Here is a 20,965-nt window from a genome sequence, read left to right on the forward strand (position 1 = left end):
CTGGATGATCCTCACTGAGATGTCCCAGGGGCTACAGAGTATGACAGCAGAAAGTGGAACCAGTTTATCATTGACTGTCCTCCCCAGCCATGACTCCCAGACTCCCCCTGGACTGAACATTCTCAATCTGACCCCAGGGAATCACGGGACAATTTCATCTCATTTGAAGAGTAAAGAAAACCCAAGTCTAATTTATGGAATATTTATTTCCCAAATTGTTATTGTGCAATTGTTATTCTGAGTAACAAGGTCCTGCTTGTCATATTCATCAATATAGGGTTCCCAGTGGCTCTGGCTCCCTAACAGTTGATTTGAATTTCTTGGCTTGTGATCTTGCGGTGTCTCAGGGATGGGTGAGCGTTGATGAGGAATTTCCATCAGATTATTCTGTTCCCCATTGTCCCCTCCTGCCTTCCTTCTTTTCTCCATTTATTGGGAAAGATTTCCTTGAGGTTGTGCATTCCTGCTGAAAGTGCCCCTTCTGGACACAATGGTAGCATTGCCCTCCTGCTCCGGGGACCCCATTGCCCCCTCTATTCTCCCCCTCATTCTCCAGGCCTTGAGGGTGGAGGTTAGCACTTCACACAGCTTTCCCTGAGGACTCAGCTCTGGCCATTTCCAAAGCAGACACGAGACAGAGACTGAATCATCTTCATCTTTATTCCCTTTTCCAGATTGACATTGACAGAAAACAGAATGCAATTAACAGCCCAGACTGAGGAAGCTGCACAAATTCACAGCTATTTTCCTCAAGGAGCTTGAGGAAAACACTTGTGGTGATTTTCTCAATAACCTAAGAATCCTGTTCCTTTAAACAGTGACAAAACCTTAAATTGGAACTGACGGCTGAGCAGGGACTTCTGAGGTTCACATTGTGTTTGTACAACTGACAGTCTTCAGCATTTTCAATAGGTTTGACTTGGCACCACAGGTAATCACGGCCCCAATCAAACACTCCCAGATTAGGGTCAGCATGAAGTCTAATACAGAGTAAAGCTTCTTTTTGATGATCGCCTTAACCCTTGCACTTCAGAAGTGTCGCCAAGCCAATTCCAAGAAGGAAGAGAGTTGAAATTCAGTGCTGACAATGACCTTTGTCCTGCCAGCTCAGTCCTGTTCGATTTAAAGTTGTGTCTCCTCTGTGGACTGTCTCAAACACTCCACGCACATTCTGATCTCCTGATGCTCTTGCTGAGGGGAGAGGGGAGGGTCACGTGGGTAAGGGCACAGGAGAAGCGAGCGTTGGACTTCCAGTCAGACCCAGAGAGGGTCAGCAGGCTGCTGACACTGTAGGTGCTGTCTGAAGCTCGCAGGTGGTTGCTGGTCTGAACCCCGTCCGAAATGACTGCACCGTCCTTCTTCCACTGCACCTCCAGCTCATCGGGATAGAAGTGATTGGCAAGGCACACCAGGGTGGCAGTGCTCTTGGCATTGACCTGCTCCGGGGAGTGGGGTAGCAGGGTCAGCTTGGGCTTAGCGTTCTCACGGCCTAAAAACAAGAGAATTTTGATCCCTGCCTTTTGAAGGGATTTTAACTCTCCAAACATGAACTGGCAAAACAATCCATTTTGAACGTTTGTTGCCAATTCCTAACAAACCCCATAAAAGAACACACATTGTTTAAAGTGCATCTTGGGGTGTGGGTGTCACTGGCAGGGCCAGCATTTATTGCCCATCCCTAATTGCCCCTGACACGGTGATGGTTAAAGAGAAGGGACTGCTTTGGATCATTCTTTAGGGAATGAATGTGGGCAGTTGGAAGGGCTACCAATGGGGGAGCATTTCAGTGACAGTGATCAGAACTCAGTGAGATGGAGAGGAGGGATGGAAATGGAGAACCATGGGGCAAGTGTAAAAGTTTTCATTTGGGAACAAACCATTTCACTGAACTGGGCAATGATTTGGTAAAAGTGAGCTGAAAGACAAAATGCAAGGGTGAAATTAACCAGGACCTGAGGAAAGCAAAGAGCTGACAGGATGAGATCTGTCCAAATGAAGTCAACGAAATCCCAGTGATGTTTTATAATCACAGAAAGAACAAGAAGAGAATGAAGGAATGTATGAGGCCCATTCGAGAGCAGGAAGGGAACTTGTGTGCGGTGGTGGAAGATGGACAAATGGTTCCTCATGAAATCTTTCGGTCTGTTTGCACAAAAGAGAGGGACAAAGCAGAAACTGTAGTTCAGGAGGAGGACTGTGCAACATTGGAACGGCATCTTTCACATCTGAAAGACTCCCAGTTCATCCGATGAAAAGAAAGATTCATACTGTCCCAAAGACATTTGCAGTGAGGGACTTGTTTGAAATGAGGTCACTCTAGGAATGCAGGAAATTTGGAAAGCCAGATTGTACACAGCAAGATCCCACAAGCAACAATGAACCAAGGAACATTTTGAGTGATGTTTGTTCAGGGATAAATATCAGCCTGAATATGATTCAAAGAGAAAATAACTGGAAAAGTTGGATGGAAAATGAGAAAATGGATGGCAAAGGAGAAGGGAGGATGACTGGTTAGTAATGGGATTGATTGTTACCAGGAAATAAAAGGAAGAGACAGAATATTGTGAATGTCATATTGTACTGAGGAAACTTAAAAGTGCAGGGAAGCTCAATTGCAGACCAAACTTAAAGGCTTTGTCTCTTAATGCATGACCCATTCAGAATAGTGTAGAAAAAGCTACACCACACAAACCAAGGTAAATCAAGCTTCGAGGAATTTAAACTAATTAAAGAAGGTAGGAGCTCAGGAGAAGTTATTAAAGCATCCAGACCAAGTAATAGGATCGAGAGTATGGAAAGGATCAGGAATCGAACTTGAGGCCCCGCAGGACGGAATGGTGGATCAGTGGTTCGCACTGCTGTCTCACAGCTCTGGAGACACAGACTCAATTCCAACACATTCTCCCCGTGTCTACTTGGGTTTCCTCCCATTGTCACAAAGATGTGTAGGTTAGGAGGATTATCTATGGGAATTGAAGGTGGGTGGGATGCTTTTTGGAGGGTCAGTCTGGGCTGAATGGCCTGCTTCCACACTGTAGGGATTTCGTGATTTCTAATGGAGATAACTATGAGAAGGGGGTAGTCAATGCATGACTGAGGGTGATGTACTTCGATGCATCGAGTACATGAAACAAGGTAAATGAGCCTGTAGCGCAGGGACATGGCTGCAAGGGGATCAGGGCTGGGAACTAAATATCCAGGGATGCACATCCTATTGAAAGGAAATGCAAGGGGATAAAGGGTCAACTGTGAAGGAGGAACTGAAGGTAATCCTTGTTAGTCAGGAAATGGTCTTGGGGAGACTGATAGTATCAAAACTTGGTAAGTCCCCAGGGCCTGATGCTCGACATCCCAGAATCCTTAAGAAAGTGGGTGTAGAAATAGTGGACATAATGCTGGAAAATGATCACCATTCTGTAGACTCTAATGGACTAGACAGTATCCAATGTAACCCCACTTTTTAATAAAAGGAGGGAGTGTGAAAATGAGGAATTTTACATGAGTCAATTATTAAAGATAAAATAACCAAGCATTTGGAAAGCAGTGACAGGATTTGTCCAAGTCAGCATGGATTTACTAAAGGGAAATCAGGCCTGACACATATTCTAGAAGGTTTTGAGGATGTGATCAGTAGAGAGTGGGTATGGGAGATTCAAGATGGCGGCAGTCTGAACAGTCTGGTGTATAGGGCTCTGTGCCATATCCCAGGCAAGGTGGGCTCCTATCCCTCCCCCCACCATTAGTCACCCCTGACGAAAGTTTGTGGTAGAAAGTCGTGGGAGAACAGAGAGCCCCTTTAAATTAGGATTGGGAAGATCTGAAGCTGAAATGAAGACATCTAAAGGAAAGGGAGCTAGAGGAGTGTAGCAGGCAGGGCACTCCTCTACTATGTCGGGCACACCCACAGCCATTACGTCAAACCCTGTGGCAGCGCCCTTAAGTTCAGTGGAGCAGCAGAATTTACTAACAAAGCCTTGGAGGCCACGATGGAGAGGTCCAAGGAGCGGGTTCCAACCTTGGAAGGGCAGGTTCAGGCCCTGAAGGAACTAGTAGATGACCTCAAAAATCAAGGTCGGAGAAAAATCTACAGATCTTGGGCTGACCTGAGCATGTAGAAGGTGAAAACCTCACTGATTTCCTCAAGAGGTGACTTCCAGCGTTGCTGGGCCTGGAGATCGAGTCAGGCCGGGTGAGTGTGGAGTGGGCTGACCGCATCGTGATGTGTAGGTCTGGGCCGGCCCAGTGCCTGCACCCAGTCCTAGTGCGACTCCAGCATCACAAGGAAAAGCATTTAATAATAGAAACAGCCAGAAGACTGAGAAGGGATCCATAGGCTTTGGTTTATAAAGGTTTGAAAATAATGTTTTTTCATAAATTTTCTGGGGCCATAATTAAGAAAAGACAGACCTTTGATAATGTCAAGAAAAAAAATTAAACATTGAATACTCTCTGAGGTTCCCGGCGATGCTACGTTTCAGTTATGGGGAAACTGTCTACAACTTCGACTCGGCGGATAAAGTAAAAGAACTCCTGAACTCGCTGAAATGAGAGACTTTGACCAAGGAGGAAGGAAAAGAGGCGTGCGGACAATGGCATAACGTAATTTTTTTTAATCTTCTCTCTCTTTGTTCTTTTCCCTTTTGGGGTCCCACGCTTTATAGGCTTGGTATTGCTTTAGTGAGAGATCCGGTATGTTTTATATTATAGCTGTTTGGTGGTTATTAGCTATTCTATTGTTCTGATTTGCTGGGTGAGGGTGGTTTCTCCTTTGATGTAAAGGTGTGTGAGGTTGAGATGAGAAAGGGGAGGGGTGGGTGTCCATTGTTAATTTGTCAGAGTGGAAATAATATATTTTTTTCCCCATTGCTTGGCTGTGGGGTGTGACCTTAACTGGAAGGTGCTGGGATGGATGTGAGGTTGGTAGTGAATGGCCCCCATGGGCAAGAGGTGGATCTCTGGAAATTTGTGTTTTTTGTGTTTATTTGATGACATTAGGAGTAGTGGTTCGTTTTTTTTTAGCTTTAGTAGTTTTGGTGGCGTTTGTAGAAATAGTCTTTAGATTTGATAAAGTCTGTGTTTTTTTTTCCCACTTGTCACACATTGAATGGGCTTGTTCCTCTCGGTGGACTGCGGGCTGTAGTGTGTGGTCATGGCTAGCGATCTGTTCAGGTGGTGCATCTGGAATATAAAGGGGAGCCATTCCCCAATTAAAAGGAAAAAGGTGCTCTCAAATCTTAAGAGGGAAAGGGTTGACATCGCTCTACTGCAAGAGATGCATTTGACTGACAATGAACATCTGAAGTTACAGCAGGGAGAATACGATACGGTATTCTTCTCCCCCTTCAACTCCAAAAGCAGAGGAGTGGCCATCCCATTTCAGGTGATAGATCAAACTAAGGATGAGCATGGATAGTTCATTATTCTCAAGGCTCTGGGACACGGAGAAGAGTATGCCATCCTGAACGTTTACTGTCCCCGGCACATCCGCTCAAGTTTTTAGCTGATGCAGTCTCGAAGTTAATGGCTCTTGGGATGCGCCGTATGATTACAGGAGGAGACTTTAATTGTCTCATGGACCCTAGGGTGGACAGGATGCCAAAGGGGCTGTTGGGTACACCTCTGCAGACTAGACCTGGGTGAAGAGGTGGGGCTAGTGGATGAATGGAGGTGTCTCCACCCGAATGGGAGGGACTTTACCTTTTACAAGTGCCACACAAGAATTGAAATGTTCTTTGTTCCTTCGGTTTATTTGGACTTGGTGTTAACCGCAGGATTGGGAGCGTTACTATTTTGGACCATGTGGCAATATATTTAGATGTTAAGACCAAAGGTAGTGAAGTAGACACACAGCAATGTTGCACGAATCTGTTTCTGTTGAAGGATGACAACTTTGTACAGTGTATCACAAGGGAGTACAGGGCTTTTTGGGACATCAATCTGGATGTGGCCATTAATCCATCAGTGCTCTGGGAGACCACCAAAGCATTCTTAAGGGGTATGATTATTTCACACTTGACAATAAGGAGGAGGCAGAGAGGAGAGCAGCAGCTGATACTTGAGGCCAGGCTGAAGGCAGCCAAATCGGTACATTATCCCAGACCATCCGGGTCACATTGTAACGGGTCACGGCTCTCTGGACTCAGCACTCACACAAGTGGCAAAGAGTGGGGTCTCCTTGCAAAGCAAAGGCTGTTTGAATATGGGGATAAGCCAGGTAGATCCCTGGCTTACCTGGCTAGGAAGGAAAGTGCTCCACAGTCCATTGTGTTTATCAGGGAGAGAACTGGCAATGTCACTCATGAACTGAGGAAGATCGATGCCAGAATTCGGGAGTCTTATGCAGATTTATACCGGTCAGAAGACTGTGGGGATGGAGAAGTGAGAAGGGAATCCTCTTTTCAAAACCTGGACTCCCTGGTATAAATGCAGATCAGGCCTCCCTTTTAAATGCACCTCTCACAGTACAGGAGGTGCAAGAGGCTGTAAGGCATCTGGTCCAGACGGATTCCCATGTGGATTTTACAAGGAGCTCATACACATGTCAGCTAACCCACTGCTGGAGCTGTATACTCATTCCTATGGCCAGGACTGTCTTCTGCCCTCTCTTACAGAGGCTAATATTGCTCATATTTTAAAGAAAGGGAAAGACCCTGAGGATTGTGCATTGTCTTGACCCATCTCGTTGTTGAATGTGGATTTTAAAATTCTATCAGAGGTGTTAGCTCTGAGCCTGGAGAAGGTGCTGCCCGTTATTATAAAAGAGGAGCAGACGGGTTTTATCAAGGGCTGCAGCTCCTCCAACATCATCAGGCAGGTATTGAACATAGTGCAACTATGTCAGCAGAGAATGATTCCGGGTTTGGTGGTCTCCCTGGAGGCAGAAAAGGCTTTTGATCGGGTGGAATGGTCGTATCTCTTTGCTGCTCGAGATCATTTTGGTCTGGGAGGGGCCTTTGCCAGGTGGGTAGCAGTGTTATATAAAGACCGCAAGGTGGCGGTTATCGTGAATGGGGTTAATTTTTGGTGCGGGGAGTGACAGGGATGTCCCCTGTTGCCCCTACGGTTAACTTTGTTACTTGAACCACTGGCAGGGACTGTCTGAAAAGACCCTGAAATTTTCTTTCCCCAAAGGTGGGAGTTGGGGAATATAAAATCACTCTCTATACAGACAATGTCCTACTGTTTTTACCTAACCCCAAAAAGTCCAAAACCCAGCGAATACAAAACATTAAATTATTCGGCAGCTTTTTGCGATACAGAATAAATTTTCCAAAATGGGAAGTCCTGCCTGTGGGGGGATTGGTGGAGGTACTGAAGCTGGAGGACGGAATGGAGTTTCCTTTTCGATGGTCACAGAAAGGTTTTCTCTATCTGGGAATTTTTATTACCCCTCACTCCCCGCAACTGTATGGAGCTAACTTTGTGTTGCTGTTTGAGAGTGTAAAGCAGGACTTGCAGCGATGGGAGGGAATACCCACATCATGGCTCAACCGTATAGCCTTGATTAAAATGAATGTTGTTCCTTGGTTGTTATATCCTGTGAGGATGCTCCCTTTGTTATTACCCAATCAGGTGCTGCGGAAGTTTGCGGGGTGGCTTGGATCATTTATTTGGCGCTGTAGGCGCAACTTAATTAAATTTACCAAGTTGCAACTTCTGCAGGATATGGGGGGGTGGTGAACCTCCCAGATCTGAAGAGATATGAAATCAGCACCCTGTTGCCATATGTAGGTGAATGGGTGAGCAATGACTCAAAGTCGATGTGGCTTGATGTAGAGGCCTCACAGGCGAGGTGCCCCTTCAGAAGCTTACTGTTCATGGATAAGATGAGATTGGTGGTTGCGCATTGTGAAAGTCTGATTATCATAAATACGGTAAAGCATGGAGGATAATGCGGCAGGGTGGGGGTAATTTGCCGTTCAACCCGTCAGTGGGAGGCCCAGGATTTAGACTGGGATCAAAGGACTCCGGCGTCAGAGCATAGAAGCGGAAAGGAATCCCCTGGCTGGGAGATTTATTTGAGGGAGAGCCCTTGATGTCTTTTAGCCAATTAGGTCAGAAATACAGAATCCCTAAGAGGGACGTTTTCTGATATTTCCAGGTTAAGAAGACTGCGTTCTTGACCCAGCCCCACCAGTCGGATATAGAATGAAGAGTGCTCCGATGTGGGGCCGGTATTTCAGTTATTACCATATATCATCTGCAGAGAGGGAATGCCTCGGGAGACATGGAGAGAGTCAAGGGAATTTGGAATCAGGAGTTCAGGGAAGGAATCTCATCAGAAATGGGGGAATGAGAGAGAGAAAGAGAGAGAGAGAGATATTCATAGACTGCTTCAGTATCTGAGGAGTTATGTTCAAAGGCAACAAGATCTACACAATATGCAGGTTTGGACTGGCAAGAGGCAAGTGATGTTTGCAAACAAAACTGCCAGTCAATGACCATCTCCAGTAGGAGGCCTGTGACCACTGGTGGCCCACAAGGATCGGTGCTGGGTTCACTGTTTTTTGTCATTTACATAAATGATTTGGATGTGAACATGGAACATACTATGGTTAGTACGTTTGCAGATGACACCAAAATTGGATGTGCAATGGACAGTAAGAAGGTTCAGAATACAACAGGATCTCGAACAGATGGGCTGAGGAGTGGCAGATGAAGTTTAATTAAGATAAATATGAGGTGCTGCATTTTGGAAAGGCAAATCAGGTCAGGACATATACACTCAATGGTAAAACACTGGGGAGTGTTGCTGAGGAAAGAGACCTTGGAGTGCAGGTTCATAGTTCCTTCAAAGTGGAATGACAAGTAAACAGGATAGTGAATGTTTGCCTTTATTGGTCAGAGCACTGAGTATAGGAGTTGGGAAGGCATGTTGCGGCTGTACAGGACACTGATTAGGCCTCTTTTAAAATACTCTGGGCAATTCTGGACTCCCTGCTCTCGGAAGGATGTTGTGAATTGTGAAAGGGCTATTAAAAGATTTCCAAGGATGTTGTCAGGGTTGTGAGTTTTCTGCTATAGGAAGAGGATGAATTGGTTGGGGATATTTTCCCTGGAGCAAAGGAGACTGAGGGGTGACTGTGTAAAGATTTTATAAAATCATGAGAGGCATGGATAGGGTAAATAGACAAGTCTTTTAACTGGTGTAGGAAATCATGGCATAGGTGAGACTAGAAACACAGGACTGTCATCTGCAAGTGCCCTTCCAAGCCACTCACCATCCTGACTTCGAAAAATATCACTGTTTCTGCAGGATTGTTGTATCACATTTCTGGAATTCCCTCCCTTAGGGCTTTGTGGGTCGACCTACAGCACATGAACTGCAGTGGTTACAAAAGATAGCTCACCAGGTTCTCAAAAGCAACTAGGATCAGTCTATAAATGCTGGCCAGCCAGCGATGCCCAGACCCTGTGAGTCATTTAAAAAATATTTATTGAGAAGTTTAGAATTAAAATGGGGTTCCTTGGTGCTCAATGAGCTTAGAGGAAAATATTTTCTTTTGTTCGTTCATGGAATGTGGGCATCATTGTCTGGCCAGCACTTATTGCCCCTTCCTCGTTGTCCTTGAGAAGGTGGTGCTGAGCTAGACCCACAATCTCATAAGGGAGGGACTTCCCAGAAGCAGTGACAGATTTCAGGTCAGGATAGTGGCCACTCTTTACAAGGTGTGTCACTCACTTAATCGACCTACATATTTTAACTCCAACCAGCATCACACTTGCAACATTATTACTGACAAGTAGGACAAAAGGATTACATGGAGTTATTACCTTCACTTCATTTAAATTCTGTGGGTTCCTCGCTCGTTTGAAGAAAACAGAGCTAATTCGGCTTGGCTTCATCCACGGGGCTGGGCTGGCACTGAGGTCTTCAGAAAATATCTCAGTGAAAATTTCTCTCGTCATGTTAAATACAAGCTGGAAGGAGGAAAAGAGTAACAGAGAAAAGATTATATTAGATACGTCCTCTGCCCCCAAAAAATATTTGTTAGATTGCTACAGTGAAAACAAAAGGGAATACTGTTCAAAATATATAAAATAACAACTGTTTGCTCCACGATCTGAACCAAGGATACATTTAGAATATCATTGATTACAGGAGAAAAGGCAAAAGAGAGATTAGAGAAGGGGTTTAAAAGGATTGGAGAACGACTAAGGTTAGGTGCAGATGTATTAGACAAGATTACCTGCATAATACTAAGGAAGGCACCACAACATAAAAGGAGGCAAATCTTTGAAACAAAATGAGTGACATCTGTGGGACATTCTGTAAATAGAAAGCAAACTATCATGGCTCCAATTATTACCTCCTAAAATTCGACCAGAGGATTGGAGGGCAGCTAACTCCTCGTTCAATACAAGAAAAACAGGAATTTTGTGATTAGTTACTTTTGCTTCATTTTTTGGTAAATTAAGAGTTAAAAATATGGACTGAAGTATGAGCACTTGAAGAGACAGTAACTAATCAGGAGAAATGAGCATGAATTTCTAATGAGCAGATTGTGAACTATCAAACAATTTGACAAGGCTGTATTTGTAAAAGAGCAGATTAGTGGGAAAAAGTTTACATGATTGACGTGGATTTTCAGAAATTATTTCAAGTAGTTGCCTCTGAGAAGACCAATGGCAAAAGTCAAGGGCACCTCAAATGAAGGGGAACACAGTTAAATGGATAGAGGTGGTTGGGAAAATGCAGGTCAGGGTAAAATAAAGATTTCACACGAGAAAGGTGTGGAGAATGGAAGGGACCCACAGGAGTCCCCACATGCTCAGATTGCCCTTAATTGTTATAGTAATAAACACAATCTTGACTTGGGAATTTAAGAAAAGGAAATTAAATGATTCCAATTTGGGTTGAAGGGACAGAGATGGAATTGTACTGCAGTGACAGATACAGAAGAATATTTACCGGAAGATGGAATTGAAGTTGAGAGTGAGATGAAGTAATACATTGAGTGGATAAGAAAAGGAATTACACCTGAAATGGTAAAATCCTAATCCGATTACAGCAAAGGCCACAAAGTATTCAAATATACAGGCCATTTAAGGTGATAGATATGGCATTAAAAAAACACCTGGCTCTTCCAAGTGGACACAAACAATTTAAGTCACATTAAGTTGTGTAATGGAAAATTATCCACTTACTGTGATATTTGAAAGATAATGCTCTTCTAAAATTTATTGCTGTGCTGAGCTTTATAAACAATACTTTGATGAGGTCTGCAGTCAACTGTTTGAATTTTGTAAACATTCAACTTGACCTTGCAATAGTCAAACTCAGCGAAAGCTGAAGCACTGCCATGTCCAAGACCAGGGGATGAGAGAATAACAATTTGAGCTTTCCCAGTCTTTGCCCTTGAGAGCGTGATAAGAAACAGTGTAAGGCAAGTATCTGAACAATGCTCTGATACCCCTTACATTGAGGCATCTTGCTGAATGTACTGGGTCAATTCTGCAGAATTTAAAGAAAGCTCCTTTCTTTGCTCTTGCTAATAGTTGAGTCAAGTCGAGTTAATTTCCACGACAGTTAAATAAGATCTTCAAATATTTTGGTCAATTTTGGGAATCTCAGCATATTCTCAAGATGTTATCAGGAAAAGAGGTGCAGACATGATCACAGATTGAGAAGTTCAACCTTTGAGGCTTTCTTTATCTGAAAATTATGGAGTGTCATGTGGAAGATCATGATTCTAAAGAGTTTTAAGAAGGTGAATAATAATCACATATTGTCTTATCAACTCATGGAAACAGCAACAGAAAGACAGAAATGATACAGAAGAACTTGAAACAAATACTGAGTGACTGGAAGAGACACCATATATTATGTAAATAGAAGCAGAAACTATAGATTCCCAGAGTGAGCAAAGTTATGACAGATGGGATTTAACGGATAACAGTACGATGATGATGAGGATGATAAATTAATAATGGGAGAGTACAAACAGTGGAGGAGAAAGGGGCTTTGGATTTTTAGGGAAGGGGCCAAATGGTAAATTGAATTCAATGCAGTCATTCGGATCAAGATAATGTTTTTAACATGCTCTGTTATACATATCATCAATCAGTGCTGCTGTGGAGCACTATTAAACCATACCTTTCTTGTTTAACTAAGGGAAAATAATTTTGTGTTCAAATGCCAAAAGCTGAATCACACCTCAAAAAAGTCTTCTGCTCACACTCTCTACACCTTTCTATTTATTATACTTAGGGGAATGAAAGATTTCAGACTGAATGTTCTGAGCTTCAGCTTTCCAAAATCAGATCACTTTCAGTTGACTGCTGCACCCCTTTTATATTCCTGCAATTTGTAGGTAAACGCAAATCAGAAAAGAATGTGTCAGTTTAGTCAGGATGTTGCTGTATCAAATCAAAGTGACCCAAGCTCCTATTTCAGCGATTTCCTACACTGAATGCTCAAAAAGGAATGGACAGTATGAGAACTTGTCAAACACTTTCATGAAAAGAGCTGCTTGTCCAATCAATGTTAATATGTGCAAATCATAAACCCTTCTGTTCTTCTTATCAGATAGTCATTCAGTCTCTGGACTTTGCTTCAGAACACTACGCTGGAGAAACTGGGTGTGTATTGATTTAGCCAGAGATTGAAAAGTATGATTCAAAACTTAGTTTAAAAAAAACTCTTTAAAAACATTGCCTCCCTTTGAGGGAAGGTCAGAAAAGTGCAGGAGGAAAAGATTTGAATTTCAATAGCAATCTAAACTCAATAATCACACAGTAGAAATGGTCACTAAATCCTTGAGAAATAATCAGGTGTACTTATACATATTTTGAGAATTGATGGGCAAGGTAGAAAACAACAAGACACCAGAAATTTTAAGTACATTCCCCACAACTGGATTTTATCACCCACAAATATATTTAACAATTTATCAAGATATTCCTCACAACAGTCTTTTGGTAAAGGGTCATTGGGAAAGTGGAACGCTCAGGGTAATTTCTGAAAATGATGACCTGCAAAATGTGCCTGAAGAAAGTGGAGTTGTATTTTGACATATTGTTCGGGAAACAACAACAATCCTGTCATTGGTCCACAATCCTGTTGTTGGTACGGCAGGGACACAATCCTTTAGTCGAAACCCTCGGGACCAGCTGGTTTGCAGAATTCGGAATTCTTTAGTTTTCAGAGTAAGTGACAGTTTAACAGTAAAATTTTTAAAACTCTTACTGAACAGCAGACCCACCTGTAAAAACGATGAGCCCTGAGACAGAACTGATGCCTGCCAGTGCTGGGCCACACCCCCAGTGTGATGTGGGTCGAGTGGGTGTTGAGCAAACCCAAACAACCTTGTTAATTAGACAAAAAAAATTCACGACAAAAACTTCAGATTTCGGAGCTTTTCAGATTTCGGGATTTCGAATAAAGAATTGTCTACCTGTATGTTCAAATGTGGGAATTTAAGAAGCTCTGGAATCATTAACAAACAATTGCATCAATGCTTCGAGACCGATAACACATCTCCAATTCTTGAAATTCAAATCCATCCCAAAACAGGTTCAAAATGAATACTTACAGGTCAGGGACAAAGATCTGGAGATAATATTTCCTCCTTATCACCAACACTGTCATCTCTTTCAGATGTCTCCAACTGGATAACAGTCTTGTGTTCCTCCTTTGGATCCTTGGAAGGTGACCTGGGCCAGGATTCAACATCCAGTTTGAACTGTAATCCTTGATTAGTAAGCTGGATCTTCTCAGCTGAGACTTCCATGATTTCTTCCAATTGTTCAATAGCGTCCTTCACAAAGGAAGATGGCAACATATCAACCAAAGAATTGGCCTTTGAATCACTGCTCTTCCGATCATCTCCTTTAAAGTCTTCACTATCCTCACTATTGTCCTTGAGTTCCTCTCCTTCGATGTCCACGTGCTCCTCATGGATTTCCTCAGATTCAGGCTCGAGGAATGATACTTTAAATTGAGCCATTTCCCTGTTGAGTAAATCCAACAGAGAAATTGAAGCGTTCTTGTGGATATTTAGTTAAAACTCCTCCCTTTGTGCACAGACACATTGGTATTGATATAGGTTTCTGTCTCTAGTACTGCCTTGGATGCTTTCTCTATGAACACATCAGTACGGTTAATGTTTTCTTCATTCTGGTCTTCACACAAGTTTGCCAATCGTTCCTCCTCACCAGACTTGGGCAAGCTCTCTTTTAAATTTTGGTCATCTCTAAAAGTTACCACTGCCTTGCTAGGTTCATTAATAATGTGTAGTAAGTCAAAGGTACTTGGTTCAGAAAACTGATTACTTAAATTTTGATAATTCAAGCTGTTTTTAAATGAACTGAGCTTAAAATCTTACTGAGCTCAAACTCTTCCGCCTGCCATTCTGTTACTTCTTTTGAAAGCTCTGGCTTTTTTCCTTCATCACAACACGTTTTGTAGTCTTGACCTAAGTTATCCTCCACAAGTAGGTCCCTTTCATCTTCAGTTGTATCGATGCCATCCCCAGAATGTTCAGGTTGGAGGGAAATCTTGTGAGGAGGAGCAAAGATGCCACATTTCTTCTTGCATGTGAAGTATTCAACTCCATCATATGTCCCATTATGACTGCCTTCTGGCTTATCCAGCTCCACACCAGCCCAAAAGACACTGGCGAAGCTAGTTCTGCCCTTGAAGCGAAGTGTCCCTAGTGGATGCTACTAACTAAAATTCTTGCACCAATTTGGGATTCAGGCAGCTCATCGGTTTCAGGCAACATGGCTGTTGGGGTGCGACATGGAGACGGAGAATGTGATGGTATGGGAGTCTGTTCCTCGTTGCTAGCATCACTTTGCTCTTCTCAGTTGGTGATTCCAAGTTGCAAGTTGTTCTGAATGTACGCATCCACAGCTGGGAGACTATTTCTCACCTAGCCGCTCACTTTTTTCATCATCCACACAGAGTTGGGGAAACACTTCGAGAAAGCTTCTCCCCTTCATTCATTCCCTCCTGCTTGAAATGCTCAGGACAGGAGAGCACTTGGGCCTCAGTGAGATTTTTGTCACTGGTGATTTTGATCCTTCGCGAAAGGGCTTCTGCAGACTCCAGGCCAGCTTTGCAACTCCCACCGTGTAAACTTTTATTCACGTCTTCATTCCTCCTTCGCAATGACTCAAAATTTTCTGAGTAAGTTGCTTCCTTTCCTTGGGAAAGGTACTCAAAACCTTGAGAAGAAGAATCATTCTCTGATGGAGTTCTTTTCAATTCTCCAGAGTCAGATAGCACAGATGCAATGGAGGTGCCCGACTTGACTGATCTGACAATCTTCACAGAACTGGCTGAATGATCACTTGCACCGTCCTCCTCATCAGGATAGCCATCCTTGTGCAAGTAATATTCCTCATCCTTCAGGTCCTCAAACGTCTTTTCAACAAGCTCAGCTACTAAAGGCTGTTCTGTGTCATCAGATAGGACTCTGTTTAGTGGAATTAATTCCTTGATACGCTCAGGGACATTGATGTGCTGCAGTTTCTCAATGTCTAATTTCAGTAAGGGTTCAGACTGATCAGATTGCTGAGACAAGCCTAGTACATCCACGACATCAGAAGTCTAATAATTTTAGATGACCAAGTTCCTCCTGGATATCATCTTGCCCAGATTGATGACTGGACACAACACTTTCATCACCAGAACCATCCTCTGGCCTAAATGCCAACTGATCTGGCATACGACTACATTCAAGAGCTCCTGCCACATTATCCAGCCCTTCAACAAAGTCAGGTCGAGATTTCAAATGACATTTGAAAACTGGAGAAGGATTCTTAGAGCGGTCATCAAGTCGACTATCGAAGACTGCAGACTTGTTTCAATCTGATGCATACAGTTCGCTGAGCAAGTTGGATTTCTGCCCATCTGGACTCGACGATTTTTGATCTGTAACAAATATAAGCAATTTGTGTTTATAACTCGGTATCTATAAAAAAAGTGCCTAAATATAATGTCTTTCACAATCAATAATCCCCAAAATCTTATTGTAATGAATCAAATAATTTTTCAGCACATGGTTGAAACATTGGCAGTCCAAAAACTAATTTTGAACAGCATAGTTCTAGCAATGACACAGATGAAATAAACTGTTTTAGGTGTTCGTTGAAGACTGAATATTAGCTAAGACACCCACAAGGACCCTCTATGCTTGTCTTCCAAAAGTAGCAAAGGGCTCTTTGCATTTATCTGATGAGCAGTCGGGGCCTCAGCTCAGCAAATGATCGCGCTTGAACAGCAAAGCACACCCATGGCACTGCACGAGTGCATCAGTCTGATTCACAAAGCACAGGTCTCTGAAGTGGGACATGAACTCACTTTACGTAATCTTGCAATGAAAGCGCTTGAGAATGCAATTTTTATACCTTTCGAAAAAATGTGCATTCTTAATGAAAGAACAAGCCTTTTTTTGGTTAGATTACTTAGTGTGGAAACAGGCCCTTCGGCCCAACAAATCCACACGGACACGCAACCCACCCAGACCCATTCCCCTACATTTACCCCTTCATCTAACACTACGGGCAATTTAGCAAGGCCAATTCACCTAACCTGCACATTTTTGAACTGTGGAGCACCCGGAGGAAACCCACGCAGACACGGGGAGAATATGCAAACTCCACACAGACAGTCGCCTAAGGTGGGAATTGAACCCGAGCTCTGGCGCTGTGAGGCAGCAGTGCTAACCACTGTGCTACCGTGCCGCCCACATGAAATATGTTATTTAGATTCGTTAAAAACAAGGTTTAGTGATGGCACATAGTGGTCTGAACTAAATTTAAAAATCCAGGTACAAGGGAGAACACGTTGAGCTGAAGCAGTTAGTGAAGAATTGCAGAATTACAAAAAACCCGAATACATCAGCTGTCTATTTATGTTAGTTTCTGGTTTGAATGCTGATTGTTTATTCAGCAGCAAACTAAGTCAATTTATTAAACTACTCGTAAACATTTTATGGAATTTTGCAATCCTGAACTAACTTAACACCATAGGTGTTATAAAGAAACAAGCCCTATAGTTTGTGGTGCTACATACATATCCTGCTTTGTCATGGGGCCCAGTGATGCTTTGGATATTTCACTCTCAGGAAAAGATTTCCAGCTCTTTGCAGATCCAGTCCTGGAAACGTGGGAAATAATTTATAAAGTTGGAACTTTGCAGCATAAAACACACAGCACATGCAGAATAATCAGCTCTGTAATTTCATAACGGATACACCCCGACACCACCTTCCTGGACAGTGGTGACAAAGATGTTGCATCCATAATTACAGAATCATAGAATTTTACAGTACAGAATGAGGCCATTCAACCCATTGTGTCCACCCCGGCTATTTCATGCACTCACCATGTGCGATGGATTGTGTCCTTTTCGAGTTTTAACGTCGCTCGTCGACGCATGAATACCCCTATCCAGCGAAACCACAGCCGGATGATGTTAAGGGAAACGACAAAATACAATGTTGAATCAGAACTCAGCCAGGAAAGGGATGAGCTGGGTTAATCAACCATTAAACAGTGTTTACCACTCATCACCTTCTGTGTTGAGTGTGCACTTTATTTATTACACCTATTACCCACCACCAATTACTTATGTGAGCTAAAATCTACCAAACTTTATTACTAAAACATTTTAAAAGATTTAAAAATTAAAATACCGAAAATTAATTAAAACAACAAACACTACTTAAAATTCTATGGTTATAATAATTTCTAAAAAAATTATTAAATTATGTCGTAAGGAGAACTTATGAGTCCATAAAAATCCGCAGCAGTTCCAGGGTCAGAGATAAAACAAGGGTGGTAATGTTCTGGGAGAAAGATTTAAATTTCAAAATCCCGAGGTTTTTCATAAGCTCATTATTCTTTTCCAGCCATTTTCCTCAGGCACCCATTACAAAACCATGGAAGGATATGTTTCCTCTTCCTGTGAGGTCCATTATCTCAGCCTTTAAATGTTGGTATTTACTTGTCTTCTCTTCCCATGCTGCTTCCAAGGAGTTAATTTGAAGGTCTGTCCTTATTGTCACATCTACAACAACTATTTGCTGGTCTTTCTTAAAAATTACATCAGGAATCCATAATTTCCCAGCCGTATTCTTGATCCTCGGTTCTATAAAAATTGTCCACCCATTCTTCCTAACAAATTTAGTTTATTCTTTGCCACCCTATTGTGTCTTTTTATCCGCATATTCTTAACATAGGGACACCATCCAGAGATATGAGCCAACGTCTCTGAGGTTGCATTACATCTTCTGCAGGATTTAACATTAAAAGGCCTTCCATACGACAAGGATGCCCTTGTCGGAAATAGATTAGTCCTCAATAAGATCGAATTAATTACCTTTGATGTTTTCATATATTGAACCTTCTTCAACCAGTTGTTCGAAATACTATCATTTTTGTAGTAATGAGCGCCAGCTCCTTGACATGGGAGGGCTATCCATCTATCAACTTCCGTTGATCTCCAATTGCCATAATTAGTATTACTGAACTCTTCCAATTCCTCATCACTATCCTCTCCGATAGTATCATTTTCTCCCAATTGTCGATTAACGTTCGGGTTCCAGATCAATTCCAGCCTTTTTAATTTACTCAATTTCCGCATCTTCTCAGCTACACTTTCACCCTCAAAATGAAACGAGGCATGCAAAATTTCATCTGAGGATCTGTGGAGTGTCCCGAATTTTCTCATAATTGAAAATTGGGATGAAGGTCGCCAATCGATTCAAAGCAAGGCCACCATCACGATATCTCGCATATAAAACGCCATCCGTGATCGACTGCGGAAGATGTAATATTTCTTTTGCAGTGTTCTTAATTATATCATCTAATTTGTTAAGATAATTTATAGAGGATTCTGATAAAATTAAATAATAATACAATCTAGGTATAAAATAGGTTTTTAAAAGCTCAAATTTTTGTACCGGTTTTAGGGGGGATGATTTTAAATTACTAATCCAATTTTCCAACCGATCTTCCCAGTCTGATTGGCTGACGACAATCCACGGGTCTATTTTAGCACCTAAGTATTTAACTGTTTGACCTGGTTCTATAAATTGAATATTCCCGTCACTGAATTTCCAATTTGCCGTATCATTATAGATAATTGTCTTATTTTTAACAGTAAAGTATAACCCTTTAGTCTTTTTAACATTTACCTCCATTCCAGTATTATTACAGAATCTTTCTACTAGTTTTAAATTGTATTTCATTCCATCATATGAATCGCTAACTAACGCTCTGTCATCTGCAAATGCTAAAGTAGCACAGTGACAGCTTTTCCCATCTGATCCTAAAATTATTCCTTTTTGCCTTTCTTCAATTGTCGCAAAAAGAGGATCCATTACTATATTAAAAAGAATTGGTGACAAAGCATCCCCTTGCTTGACACCTCTTAAAATTTTAATCCTTTCTGTTCTACAATTAAAACCCTCGATCTGTGTAAAGTTATTCTCATATAAGTGAGCTATTAATTTAATAAATAAAACCAGGAGATGGAGTCTCCTAAGGGCTGTTAAAATTAATTTATGACCTACCGTATCGAATGCTTTGGCAAGGTCAACAAAGACCACTGCTAGATCTTTCTTTCTCTTTTTTGATCCCTTAATAATATTTTCTAAAATTTTAATATTTTCCTCGCATCCCTGAACGCCGGTCATAAAACTTTTTTGCCTTTTATTAAGACTTATCACTTTGTTTACCCTACCCGCCATTATTTTGGTAAATAATCTTAGCATAATTGGTCCAATCGTTATTAGCCTTCAGTTATTTATATCTTTTAATACCTCCTCATCATTTACTTTGGGGATCAATACGGTCCGACTCAATTTCATCTCATCTGGGATTTTACCAGTTTTAATCCAAATTGTAGAGAGTCTAGGTAGCAGTGTGTTGTCTTTATTAACAATCTTAATTATATCTTTTAATGTCATCCTGTCCGGCCCAGCTGCGGTACCGACGTCCATCGCCTTAATAGCCTGATTGACGTCGTCTACCGTTACCGGACCCAACAGGACCACATCATCAGATTCCTCAACTCTATTCTCATATTTAGCAAATCCTCTTAAATTGTTTTTCTCATTAACCTGAGAGAGTCTTATTTTATAGTACTCTTCTAACTCTTCCTTACTAAGGGGACATTTACATTTCGTTGGAGCCCCCATTAGGGTTCTTGCCAAAAGCTGCCTATTCTTTTTATAAAGGATTTGCATTTCCTTAAACCTTCCTTTTTTCATACTGTACCTTCTTTTAGCATTATTCTCTTTTCCTCTCTTTCCTCGCCCACTATTCTTCGATTTTATTCTTAGTTCTTTACTCCTTTTCTTAGATGTTACCCCTTTTTTATCCTTTCCTATTTTCACCATAATTCTATCCATAATCATTTCATATTCCTTAAAACTACCTTTATTCCTACCTAATTTATCTTTGACTATTTTAATTAAATCCTCCAGTGATTTATCACTGTGGTCTAAATTATCTGTTCTACCCTTACCCTCTTGATTATCGCTATCAAGAGGCCTTCCCCCATCACCTATCCTTTCCACTTCTACTCCCTCATTATCTGTTTCTTCATTCACACTCATATTATTAAGTATTGCTTCCTGATCCATGCCCATATCCTCTTCGCAGCTTCTATTCTTTTTATTTAATAACCTTCTCTTATCTGAAATCTGTTTAGCTGTTTTAGTTCCTATTTTTTCCGCGATGAGCTTATTAATATTTTTACATCCCCTTAATTCCAAGTCCAATTGTTGTAATTTTGTAATTTCTTCCTCAGGCCATACTCCTTCCTTACTTTTCTCACTATTTACCACCTTTTCCTTGGTCTCTATTTTTCCTTTTTCATTCCTCAAATTGGGATGCGCATGCCTCTCATGCTGACTCAACCCACTAACTGTCTTAAGTTTTAATGGGCATAGTTCACAACAATGTGATTTATCACTCTCTACCCCTACCTCTCCCTCTACATTAACAT

At 41.8% G+C, this 20,965-nt stretch overlaps 1 long non-coding RNA gene across 1 annotated transcript; it reads right to left on the bottom strand.

Moving 5' to 3' along the window:
• Positions 1-1,318: 1,318 nt before the first annotated feature.
• Positions 1,319-13,621, bottom strand: LOC140479439 (uncharacterized). The gene is made up of 3 exons (XR_011961037.1): positions 13,536-13,621; positions 9,775-9,921; positions 1,319-1,489 (listed from the first exon to the last, which is right to left on the bottom strand). It is a non-coding gene; the product is annotated as an uncharacterized lncRNA (long non-coding RNA).
• Between the last annotated feature and the right edge of the window lie 7,344 nt (positions 13,622-20,965).

Source organism: Chiloscyllium punctatum, chromosome 7 (assembly GCF_047496795.1).
Source record: "Chiloscyllium punctatum isolate Juve2018m chromosome 7, sChiPun1.3, whole genome shotgun sequence".
In the NCBI taxonomy this organism is placed as follows: domain Eukaryota; kingdom Metazoa; phylum Chordata; class Chondrichthyes; order Orectolobiformes; family Hemiscylliidae; genus Chiloscyllium; species Chiloscyllium punctatum.